Source organism: Schistocerca americana, chromosome 1 (assembly GCF_021461395.2).
Source record: "Schistocerca americana isolate TAMUIC-IGC-003095 chromosome 1, iqSchAmer2.1, whole genome shotgun sequence".
Lineage (NCBI taxonomy): Eukaryota > Metazoa > Arthropoda > Insecta > Orthoptera > Acrididae > Schistocerca > Schistocerca americana.
The window spans coordinates 80910445-80924192 of NC_060119.1; positions in this window are offsets into that span (position 1 = coordinate 80910445).

Here is a 13748-nt window from a genome sequence, read left to right on the forward strand (position 1 = left end):
TACAGTTGAAGAGGAATGGACATCTCTAAAAAGGGCCATCACAGAAGTTGGGAAGGAAAACATAGGTACAAAGAAGGTAGCTGCGAAGAAACCATGGGTAACAGAAGAAATACTTCAGTTGATTGATGAAAGGAGGAAGTACGAACATGTTCCGGGAAAATCAGGAATACAGAAATACAAGTCGCTGAGGAATGAAATAAATAGGAAGTGCAGGGAAGCTAAGACGAAATGGCTGCAGGAAAAATGTGAAGACATCGAAAAAGATATGATTGTCGGAAGGACAGAGTCATCATACAGGAAAGTGAAAACAACCTTTGGTGACATTAAAAGCAACGGTGGTAACATTAAGAGTGCAACGGGAATTCCACTGTTAAATGCAAAGGAGAGAGCAGATAGGTCGATAGAATACATTGAAAGCCTCTATGATGGTGTAGATTTGTCTGATGTGATAGAAGAAGAAACAGGAGTATAGAAGAAGAAACAGGAGTCGATTTAAAATAGATAGAGGATCCAGTATTAGAATCGGAATTTAAAAGAGCTTTGGAGGACTTACGGTCAAATAAGGCAGAAGGGAAAGATAACATTCCATCAGAATTTCTAAAATCATTGGGGGAAGTGGCAACAAAACCACTATTCACGTTGGTGTGTAGAATATATGAGTCTGGCGACATACCATCTGACTTTCGGAAAAGCATCATCCACACAATTCCGAAGACGGCAAGAGCTGAGAAGAGAGATAATTATCGCACAATCAGCTAACAGCTCATGCATCGAAGCTGCTTACAAGAATAATATACAGAAGAATGGAAAAGAAAATTGAGAATGCGCTAGGTGACGATCAGTTTGGCTTTGTTGTTGCTGTTGTGGTCTTCAGTCCTGAGACTGGTTTGATGCAGCTCTCCATGCTACTCTATCCTGTGTAAGCTTCTTCATCTCCCAGTACCTACTGCAACCTACATCCTTCTGAATCTGCTTAGTGTATTCATCTCTTGGTCTCCCTCTACGATTTTTACCCTCCACGCTGCCCTCCAATGCTAAATTTGTGATCCCTTGATGCCTCAAATCATGTCCTACCAACCGATCCTTTCTTCTAGTCAAGTTGTGCCACAAACTTCTCTTCTCCCCAATCCTATTCAATACCTCCTCATTAGTTATGTGATCTACCCATCTTATCTTCAGCATTCTTCTGTAGCACCACATTTCGAAAGCTTCTATTCTCTTCTTGTCCAAACTAGTTTGGCTTTAGGAAAAGTAAAGGGATGAGAGAGGCAATTCTGACGTTACGGCTAATAATGGAAGCAAGGCTAAAGAAAAATCAAGACATTTTCATAGGATTTGTCGACCTGGAAAAAGCGTTCGACAATATAAAATGGTGCGAGCTGTTCGAGATTCTGAAAAAAGTAGGGGTAAACTATAGGGAGAGACGGGTCATATACAATATGTACAACAACCAAGAGTGAATAATAAGAGTGGACGATCAAGAACGAAGTGCTCCTATTAAGAAGGGTGTAAGACAAGGCTGTAGCCTTTCGCCCCTACTCTTCAATCTGTACATCGAGGAAGCAATGATGGAAATAAAAGAAAGGTTCAGGAGTGGAATTAAAATACAAGGTGAAAGTATATCAATGATACGATTCGCTGATGACATTGCTATCCTGAGTGAAAGTGAAGAAGAATGAAATGATCTGCTGAACAGAATGAACAGTCTAATGAGTACACAGTATGGTTTGAGAGTAAATCGGAGAAAGACGAAGGTAATGAGAAGTAGTAGAAATGAGAACAGCGAGAAACTTAACATCAGGATTGATGGTCACGAAGTGAAATATTGTAGAACAAAAGCAAACTGGTGCTTTTCATTTATCATTATAATGTTGTTCTACCAAGAACCGACGGAAGATTCTGTTAATATGAAGTTATATGTCTCCACAAATGCTCACCTGGATGTTTGCGAATCGTATAAATGAGACAGGGCTTGGTACTAGCCTGTTATTCATCTAGTCGGATGTTAGAAACCACCTGTTAACTACATCCTATCTGCATGGCGCACCGGCCTCCATAGTTAACCTCCCAGTTTCATCCGATCATCGCTACAGCTGCGTCACATGCCACAGGAATTATTGTATTCTGTAAAAGTTTTTCATCTAATTTGTAGCCTTGAAGACACTGAAACACAGCATGAAAAATGCCGGAGACACCACACTTTCGAGCTCAATTGGGGGATCAAAAATAAATTTACTTAAAGTTCTCGACTGAATTTTGTAAGACAAACTCTGTTTTTCAAAATTAGACTTGATGTTTTGCTTAAAGTACTTCATTAGTCGATGATGATTGCAACGGATCGTCCACTTGTAGTATTTCCTGTAAAATACGTTTTCTGATTTCTAGACTGCTGTGGTTAATGATATTCACACGCTCCTTACTCTAATCTAGAACTCGGACAATATTTAATGTAGTGACGCCTTGAACATCGATTTCTGATTTGAAGTTGTCGAAAGTGTGGTTCTCTTTCGCAACAGTGTAGGCAGTGCGAAAGATTATTGCTGTAAGTTCTTTCTCTTTTGATATGGTTTTCAAGCAGACATTTTCCAATGTTTATTGTTAACACTACTAAAATTTTTACACATGCTGCGTTAGGAGCACTGTCTTCGTGGTCAAATATCTTTTTTCTCAACGCTGTTTGTTGCTTTGTTGCTGGGTTCGAGTTTCCCCGAAGCTAATCGCATTCAGTCCATTGCTTAGACATCTACATACCAGTCTTTTTTCTTTTCCGTTTTTTCTTCAAACCTCACAGCTCAGTCTTCCTTGAGTGCAATAAGCTAAGTTTACGAAACTCGGTCTTTTGTTCAAACCTCCAACAGTCTGGCAAATGTTTATCACCTTCTTTGACGTCCTCAGCAGAAGAATATAAAGTGACGCTGGATGAAGCAGGCACTGGTAACTCCGTTTGAACTTTTCCACTGACTGCGTCGGGTATTATTCTACTTCTTCGCCTAGTTTTTGTTCTTCAGGTGTTTTACTCAAATAAGTAGTGAATTTAGCTATTGTACACAATAAACGAACACTTGATGCTCATGGATTTTATAGCTTTACTCGACAGAACTGAGCAAGCACAACACAGTAGTGACAGGTAGAGCGGGCACTTGACACAACAAACCGAGTCGAATTGGATAAACTGACAGAAGTGACATATGGGAGTGTAGCGGAGCTCGTACAGAATGGTGGACCAGGCAGGGAGGGTGAAGAAGAATCAGCTGACCATAGCCATCTCCCGCTGCCCTCCACAGAGTAGATCTAGACGAAGTGCAGTGTAGTGTCGCACCAAGTATGCGTGGTTTTACATCGCTTCACCTGTCAAAATTTGCTGTTTTGATTACTTTTTCGTCAGAGACAACGGTAAAGTGTACTGGTGTTGTCATATATTGACGACGTAATGACTTGTACGTTGTTACAGTTAAGGCTGTTGGTAGCCATAGAGGGCACTCCAAGGAAAAATCAGACACACAATGCAAGGAGCAGACAAGAGTGGTAGCGTTTAGGTTACCTGAGGTAAATAGTAATACTAGAGCAGTGCAAATTGCAGATTCTCTGCGCAGCTGTCCCAGGGGAGAAATTTCACTTGAAAGAATTAAATGGCAATTCCATCCAGCGCCTAGACATTGTCTAAGGCATCATTGCAGAAGATGTCCGCCCGCTTAGCTGAGTGGTAACGGGCTTGCCTCTCATGCAGTGGGCCCGGGTTGGATTCCCGGCCGGGTTGGAGATTTTTCTCCGCTTGGGGACTGGGTGTTGTGTTGTCCTCGTCATTATTTCGTTCCCATTTTCGGCCGCAAGTCACCCAATGTGGCACCAACTGGAATAAGACTTGCTCTTGGCGGCCGAACCCGAATGGGACATGGCGGGAAACAATGCCATCCGATCATTTCATTTCATTTTTTTACTACTGAAGATGTCCACAAACAGGCACGTCGTAGCAGAGGCAGAAAACTACATACCTGCTCCTGAGAACTGCATTGGTAGTGTGTTTACACAGGTTAGAGTGCTACTGCAGCAGTCCCCACCCACAGAAGGGCGGGACCAAGTGACGTAAAACACTGTTGCTGCTGGCCACAATAGGAGTGGCAATGACTTTTAGCTTTCAGCTGAACTCTGTTGATATAAAATTTGGAGTTTATTAATTTAATATCCAGAAACATCCCTACCTACCGAATAAGAGTACGGAGGGAATCTGAATGTGGGTAGCCAGAGACACCATGGAGGCGTAGAACGACTCGCCAGATGGAGAAATGATGCGCCGCCAGTGTTCTTTAAAAATCAGTGTTTTTCTTCTTCAGCGGAGTTCTCAGTCAGATCGCCAGGGGGTGGGGGGGGGGGGGGGGGGGCGACTGCTTGTCGCTCGTGGCCATCCTCGGTGAGCTCCGACATGTCTATTCTTCTCACACTTGGGGTACTGCTCTTAAGTTTGTACTTAACGCCCTTTTTATTGCTCATGAAAACTACACATTGCATGTTGTACCACAATACAACGAGACCTCCAGAGGTGGTGGTCCAAATTTCGGTATCTCTAATATCCAATAGCACGTCCTCTTGCATTTATGCATGGCTGTATTCGTCGTGGCACACTATCCACAAGTTCATCAAGGCATGGCTGGTCGAGATTGTCCCACTCCTCAGCCGCAAATCGGCGTAGATTCCTCAGATTGGTTTTCAGTCAATCTCAGGCATGTTCGATAGGATTCATGTCTGGAGAACATGCTGGCCACTCTAGTCGAGCGATGTCGTTATCCTGAAGGAAGTCATTCACAAGACGTGCACGATGGGGCTGCAAATTGTCGTCCATGAAGACGAATGCCTCGCCAATATGCTGCCGATATGGTTGCACTATAGATCGGAGGATGGCATTCACGTATCTTACAGCCGTTACAGTGCCTTCCTTGCCTACCACCGGCGTACGTCGGCCCCACACAATGCCACCCCAAAACAGCAGGGAGCCTCCACCTTGCTGCACGTGCTTGACAAGGCGTTCAGCCTGGCCGGGTTGCCTGCAAACACGTCTCCGACGATTGTCTGGTTGAAGGCATATGCGACGTTCATCGGTGAAGAGAACGTGATGCCAATCCCGAGCGGTCCATTCGGCATGTTGTTGGGCCCATCTGTACTGCGCTGCATGGTTTCGTGGTTGGTAAACTGGACCTCGTTATGGACGTCGGGAGTGAAGTTGCGCATCATGCAGCCCATTGTGCACAGCTTGAGTCGTTACATAACGTCTTGTGGCTGCACGAAAAGCATTATCCAACATGGTGGCGTTGTTGTCGGGGTTCCACCCGAGTCATAATCCGTAGGTAGTAGTCATCCACTGCAGTAGAAGCCCTTGGGGGCCTGAGAGAGGCATGTCATCGACACTTCCTGTCTCGCTGTATCTCCTCCATGTCCGAAAACATCGCTTTGGTTCACTCCGAGACACCTGGACACTTCCCTTGTTGAAAGCGCTTCTTGGCACATGATGACAATGCGGACGGGAACGAAACGCGGTATTGGCCGTCTAGACATGGTTGAACTACAGACAACACGAGACGAATACCTCCTTCCTGGTCGAATGACTGGAACTGATCGGCTGTAGGACCCCTCCGTTAAGTAGGCGCTGCTCATGCATGGTTGTTTTCATCTTTGAGCGCGTTTAATGATATCTGTGAACAGTCAAAGAGACTATATCTGTGATACAATATCAACGTCTATCTTCAGGAGTTCTGGGAACTGGGTTGATGCTCAACTTTTTTTGATGTGTGTACTTCGCTATCATGAAATACGCGATGCACTAATACGGAAGCTGCGCCTTAGATTTGGAATTACAATATGTGGCTCGTATTTGCACTGGAAAACTCATTGTTAGCTACCCATAATGCCACCGTGTATAATCGTCATCGGGTAGTGTTAACTACAAATGTTCGAAACACTTGCCGATAGGAAGACAATCCTCTCATAAGAATGTAAGCAATAAATCCACATACTATGTCGTGACATTCCCTGTGCCATTATATCATAGTCACGTGTTTCCGTTAGAAAACTGATGCTCATCTAAATACAATATACTAAAATAAATTCACTACTGAAATACTACAAGATTTGATAGAAAAACTCTGTTCCTTTTCTATCTGCACTTCTCATTCTTAGCTCTTCCGGCTAGTCTCTTCCGTCATTACCAACCGTTGACAGCATGTTCTCAGTTCATTCAACGTAACCAACGTCAGTGCCTGGCTTTTCCTTTCCTCTCTTGAAATGTTTGGCTTTTGAAAGTAGTTTTTCTTCAAAGTTGGATCTGCTTTATGATTCTGACACAGTTTCAAAGAAAATGCCATAGATCTCTCTAAACAGACACGAATAGTGGTAGATAAAATACGTACTGCATATGTTAGATGGGATAGTGGCGCAGACACACCTGTCATTGCTCAGTTGCTATTCCTAGAAATAGCGATTGATTTCTACTGTCATTTTCCCCTTATAACCTCCTGGACTCTCACTCCGTAAGTCCGGCTTCAAACTCAGCTCTTGTGCTATGGTGCTGCAAAATTGTCCTTTGGTGCACATTGTCAGTTCCTCATAGACCTTCTCCCGAGCGACTTCGAAACCGTTTATTCTCTCCGAAAATAACTAATTTTTCAACATTAGCGTGTAATTCCCGTTTAGGTCCCTCGAGTGTTCCCTCTCACCACAAAATAAAGATCGGAGCATTCCTTGCGTTTAGCGGTTCCCTCAATAAGCTCACAAGGCAAATGACTTGCAATCAGTATTTGACGCTGGAATTTCACGTAACGGCTACAAGATCATAACAAATAGGTGTTACTAAACCTTTCGTTACCAGTAAAATGTCCAACTAGGGCAACGGAAAGTTACACATCCGTTAACGTCTATCTACATTACCCACAGAATCCCCACTCTTATATTCGAAATGCTTTCCCATTAATTACAAAAACTTACAATCAAGCCAACGTTATCCTTACAATTTATCTTTTTATGTCTCGCCAACTGCCATACTTTGTTCTTTCTCGAAGCAACTTGGGGTTGCTCAGATGGTTCACACCTCACGACATCTTCATACAACTAACACACATGAACAAGATTTTCATGAGCAGTCTGCAACTAACATGATGCTCATCGCTCATACATTCATTGACCCTGTCTCAGTAGCACTGATCAGCCTATATACATTGACTCACACGCTGGTTCATCACTTCATACTGTCAATCCACAACACTTAAAGAAGAAGGATGAAAGTAAATACTTACAAAACCTCAGCCGAAGGAAGAAACGAGAAAACTTAAACCGTCTTCTGCCTAGCCAATCCACATTTCGTTTCCCAAAGGTTTCCTCTTACCTCTCAAAAGTTCTACAAGCTTTTAAGTACCTCTGTGGCTGCTTTACAGCATCTATTGAGATGGCTACGTTCCACTTTGGCTTGTCAAAGGTTCATAGTAGTACCCATTCCTACTTTCAAGTGACACACAGGACTCGACCACTACTGCAGTCAAAATGATGGAATGGGCTCCTTCAGTCTGAGTACATTTATTATGCTCAGCTCATCATTAGAGAAAATCTCTGCAACAATTCCCGGCGAAGTGTCACATATAGCACCACTCACTATCTTTGCGTCATTAATATAGTCATTATTTTCATTTATCTTCAGTTTACAGAACTTGCGTAGTGCGTCCTTGTTCCCTGGGAAAAAAATAAATAAATCCCCATCTTCTCCACCACATCAGCACTTCTGGGCAAGTTACATCACAGATTAATCTCTTCAGACTACTGCCACCCAAGTTCAGCCACAGAACACAAGAGAAATCGTCTTCCTTGCGTCAGTCTTCCTATGTGAGTAAAACCACTGATCTCTAATTCACCAACGCTGAGACAACTCGGGTGCACCATGGCCCATAGATGACAGGGATGAACGAAGGCAGCAAATACTTGTCCAGGTGAATAGATGCGCAACTGTTGGGCAAATGACGTCCCAGATGAACCAGAGGGCTAACACCAGTGTCACCTCGACAACCATTCAGCAAACGTTGCTGCTTAGGTGACTCTGCAGTAGGCACTTGGTTCATGCACCCATTCTGACTGCTGCTCGTCGCTGATGAAGGCTGGAATTTGCACTCCAGCACCGCAACTGAAATTTGCACTCCGGTACGGCAAATGGAGGTCCACTGTAACAACAGGTGGCCATTTGAGATTAATGCTCCATTGCACAAATGACTTTGGCGTGTATGGCGTGAAATGTCGGAATCCTATCACCCTGCAATAATAGTCACAACGATCCAGGCCGGAAGGCATTTCCTGCATAATCTCGTCGGTCTGGAAGGCATAATGGATCAACAGAAGTCAGCATCTATCCTTAGTACCATATTCACTTCTGCATACAGTTTGTTTTTCCTCTGCACGATCGCAGCTAACAGCATGGCAAAGCAACCTGTCGCACAACTAGCAGTGTATTTGCATAGTTTGAAAAGCATGAGGATGAATTTATCACACTCCCTTGACCACCAAACTCCAGAGTTAGAAACTCAATCGAGAATGTGTGCGATCATTTCCATCAGGATGTACGTGCCAAGACTTCTCAACCAAGAGTCTTAGTGCATATGACCACGGCACTGGAGTTGCCATTGCTCCAGACCCCGTAGGTACCTTCTAGAGCACCAATGACTCTGTCCCTACACATCTCGCAATGTTCCACACTGCAAAAGGTCGTCATTCATGCCTATGAATCGTGGTTGCATTAATGTGACTAGACAGTGTATAGAAGGTAATATATGCCTTTGAGATATGTCGTGATACCAAAACACCATCAACAGGTGTTCTACTCTGAGTCGTTCCGGCCATTTCTTGCCATGCAGACAATGACTTAACGTACGCGGAGCATCAGACTTGTACATGTTGTTGCGCTACAAACCATATACCTAACCTGGCGCCATTGTGAGTGACGTCTCAATGTCTCCATTTCGCTTTAATCTTCTCGATTTGCTCCGAGCTTCCGTTTTTACATAGCTAATGGTTTCATCATCAAATCCGACTAACTACAATGAGATTGTGAATAAAGTATCTACAATGGGGCAAATTGGCATTCTTAAAACTAGTAGGTCATTGCACACTTTAACAGCGTGAACTATAGCCGTTACTATCGCATGCCTTGATCACGAGGTGAGCGGCCCCATTTTAGAACAAATAAAGATCCTCCTGACGTTAATTCCAGAACTATTGTAGAGTGAGCGCTTCCCGACTCGTAACTGTGTTTGAGAAACCAAAGAAAACAGTTGGTGTCAGAAGCTGCACTAACTTATTAGTATGACTGCATGGTTAGTATTTGAGTGACTGGTCTCAATGTTTGCCTGCGTTTTGGGTGATACTGTGCCGACTCACACATGTCGTAAACTCAATTTTCAAGCTGAAATAAAATATTAAGAAAAAAAAAACAATACAGCAGGTACTGCGGTAAAATTTAAAGATATTGAGTCACGTTGATTTATAATTTGAACAAGTAATTTATTTCTATTGTTCCACAAATAGTCTTCAATATATTCACTAAATACTTAAAATGTAGTTTAGCGGCTTTTATATAAGGGCGGCAGTTAATAACAGAAACTATAGTAAACTTCCTATGTCGCGATAGCAGCACTCGACAGTCTGTTCACAGTTCACAAAATACACTGTTACCTGCTATCCTAAACCACTATATTGCGCTCAACTTGATCGTTTTTGAACGTCGCTACATACATACTTGTCCCCAATCGAGGCTACCAAATCAATACCACCCCCATATTGGCGGTACGTCCGGCTCTTAGCGTCGCTCGGACTCCACTGTCCTCAAAGATGGCAGCCCTATGCACACTCGAAACGACTTCCTAACTCAAAACAATGTTTGACAAAAAAAAACTGTGAATATTCTAAAACTAGACACAAAAACACCTATGATACATTGGAAAATAAGGAAATTTAGGAAATTTTCCGGGCAATAACAATCTTTTTTTTTTTTTCTTTCTTTTGCTACTGCCTTTATCCTGCATTGTGCACAGGGTCTGGAGGGTTAAGTACGGAATTGGCAATTTTAAGGGGTGGCCATTTGCCGTTCATACCGCCTCGGACGGAAGTAGTGTACCCCAGCTGACTGCGTCTAGTGTAAGTCGTGAAATACTGTGAATGTGTTTCAAATGTCTGCAAGTCTTGTAACTGAGCCGGGACGTGGGGACCAGCCCGGTATGCACCTAGTAGGATGTGGAGAACCGCCTAAAAACCAGATCCATGTTTTGCGGCACACCGGCCATCGTCGTTAACCCGCCCGGCGGATTCGATCCGTGACCAGCACGCCTACCCGAGTGCAGGAAGCAGCGCGTTAGCGCTCTCGGCTACCCTGGCGGGTGGGCAATGACAATCTAAAGTTAAATTTTTTGTATCTGCTACCGCTTTTTCACAAATTATGTTCTTGTGTCACGATTTTGCTCTTCGCACATTTTTAATAATAAACATAAAGAAACAAATAAAAATACGTACTTCATTACCCACCTACCACTTTAAACTTGCCCCTAGTTTCGTCTCTCTAAATTTATTTATTACCAAAAGCTCAGTTTCTCTCAGTCCATTCCCATATTCCGACTTCTCATTCAAAAGCAGTACATATTTTGCTTAATCGGCTATGATTGCTAGATGCAGCTCTACTAGCTGTATCTGTAAACATTTTGTTCATACGGGCCAAAGCATTGCTGAGATATTAGCGTCTGAACTTTAATAAATTTACAATTATTAAGACAACAATAACTTCTAAAATATTATATATTTTTGTGGCGCGTCTCGATAATCTAGTTTTACATCAATTTTTCTCCGTCATATAAATTCTTCCAACGGCCAAAACACAGCCACACACGCCCCTGCCAGGCTTCCGCTCGGGTTTTTCCAAGGCCGCGTACACGCTAACCGCTCGTCATGGCTCTGTAGCAACCGCCAGCCACGTGATCTGAGCGGGAAACTGCCGCTCTAAGCTCCCCCCATGTACCCTCATAACCAAGACAAGATCCACATGCTAGATCTAAGACTTCACACGAAATGATCGAAATGCACTAGAAAAACGAATAAAGTGATTTACTCCTTGTAGGTGTTAATAACATCAGAATTTCTGCTTAGAAGCACTTTCTAGCAGAAACGTCAGCACTCTTCGAAGCTAGGAACAGCAGTGTTTCGCCCCAGAACTTAACATATCTCGCTGGATGCTGAGTGTAGAGCAAAAGATCTTGAGGTGGGGCGGTTTCGACCAGTCTGCAACGCCCACTACACAATGCACCCCACTTAGACAATCCGAGTGACTGCAAAAAGCGCAGGATGCTAGCGGCTTACGTGTCTCGAGGAGAGAGGACTTCCTAGTACCCTCTGGAACGTTCTTTACATGACCTCCTCCCCACAAATTGAATGACTAGGCTTTAATAAAGGTGGGAAAATATGTTGCCGCGTTTGTGGCTCGCTGCCCCCCTGTAAAGTTCAAAGAAAGGCTTGTCCCAGTTGTGGCGAAGAAGAAACTAGTAATCGCCTCAAACTCTTTCCAAAGACGGCATGTTACTGATTTTGTGTAAGTTGAAGTGGCTGCGTAAGGAATTGGTATATTGAAAGCAATGAGGCCGCTGACTTCAGTAGTCACATGAGAACACTGAAATTAAATAACTTCTCCATTAGAAATAGTTCCCCAAGAGTAATATGTTTCATAACGATGTGGCCTGTGTTAAGATTAAGTATAAATCCGTAACAGTTCAGAAATGAAATGTACGGAGGACACACGGTACTAATCTTCACATTATGAGAGATACATCGTAGCATCAAGAGTATGAAAGGCACATCAAGTAACATCTATCTTTCAGTGGAGTCATCGTCTTTTCTTGTAGGGATTTTGGTATGTCATAATCCAAGTTATACACCCTAAACCGCTTTTTAGGGTCATGGTGTCAAAGTTGATCAAGGGCAAGTTATTTTTCTGAACTTCTGCTTCCACACTTGGCACTTGCATGGACGTCATCCCTTGTCGTGATGCTCCATCCTTTTGAGACAGTGAAGTCCCTAGCTGATGATTTCTCCTTTTCCTCTCACTGACTGTCGGCTGTCCTTAGTTGGAAGAGTGCATGACAGGAAAAAAGGATAATAGCACGGTGGCTATTTAGATTCAGATTGGTTATTTTACCTTTATCGTTTGGGTTACATTTAACAACATTTAGTATTTTCAAGCTGATATAAATCACAGGTATTTGACCCTTTAAGATTCATCAGGTGTGAACCTTGGTTTCCCTAAATCAGTAAGTTATTTCTGTATGTTTGTGTCCACAATATTTTCTATCTTGCCATTTGTACCAAGTGGCACCTCGGAGTCTGTCTTCCTATTTCAGTTGTAGCAAAATTAGTCCATCCAATCAAGGAAACACAAATGGATGTTTACAACAGTGAGACTGTCGTTACTTTGGAAACTGGAAATTTGCCCGCGCAGCTGGCCGTTACTTCAAATGGTAGGATTACCTGAATGGTAACTCAGTCTTTGCTGGCAGTAACCAGTTCTTGGTTCTGCCCAAATTAGAGCCAGTGATTTGTCCCCTACCAGTCCTGCATAGTCCGTTGCATAATCGAATCCTCCTAATTCTGTTGCACATAGATCTAATAATATTTTCATAATATACATGTTTCACGTATATCATTTTGAAATCTTATTCTACATCTTGATCAAAAGTTTAATTGTGTCTTCACAATGGCAACCTCGACAAACCATCTGCAACAACATTCTCAGATCCTTTAATGTACTTGATCTCAGAGTGAAACTTTTGTAAGTGCATCACCCACCTTGTCAGCTTCCTATGATAATGGCTGCTCTCCTGAAGTTAGGTAACGTCTATATGGTCGAAAAACAGTTTTACTTTGTGTCCTAGTAAAAACGTTTTAGGTTTTGAGAATGACTTGTCTAATGGTAACAATTCCTCTCACTGACTGTGTAAACTTTTTCATGGATTAAAAACATCTTGTTTGTAAATGTTATTTTACATTGTGTAGTTCCTCCATGAACTTGCTTTTGAGAACGTAATTCTGAGTCGAATCGAAAATTACTACTGTCGGTGTGTAAACGGAATGGTAAGCCAAAATCAATACTGTGTATCAAACTGTAGCTGTGTAATTCTTTATTGATTTTCTCAAAAGATTTTTTGGCATTCTTTACAGAATATCAAACAGTGTTCTTTTAAGCAAATTGATGAGACAAAGTATATTTAGACTATCTTCAGTTATGAATTTTCTGTAAACATTATGTAAGCCATTAAGGGAAAAAATAATTCTGATTTGTTTTGGGTGTGACAGTGTTCCATTTTCAGTGATTTCTATGTTGTAACTATTTCATTTCAGATACTGCTTACCACCCTGTTTACATTTTTCTATTTTAGTGTCATTTTATCTTGCTTTGAATTTTTCACATACACGTCTCAAACATTCAATACCAAATTTGCTCTGTTTCAAAATCTCACTCAGTATGCTGTTAAATTAGGTATAACTCCCTACCCAAGTACGTAATCTAACTCTGTAATAGGTTAAGACTAAAAAATACCACAGGATATTGGTAACACCTTCCACCACAAAGGAAAGTCACATCCTTTCTGGACTCTGCTGCTAATGGAACCCGATGAAAACGTAATATTAAATTTATACTGAACATAGCCTGCATGCTTCTGAATTTTTCTAGCAGTGCATCACTGCTC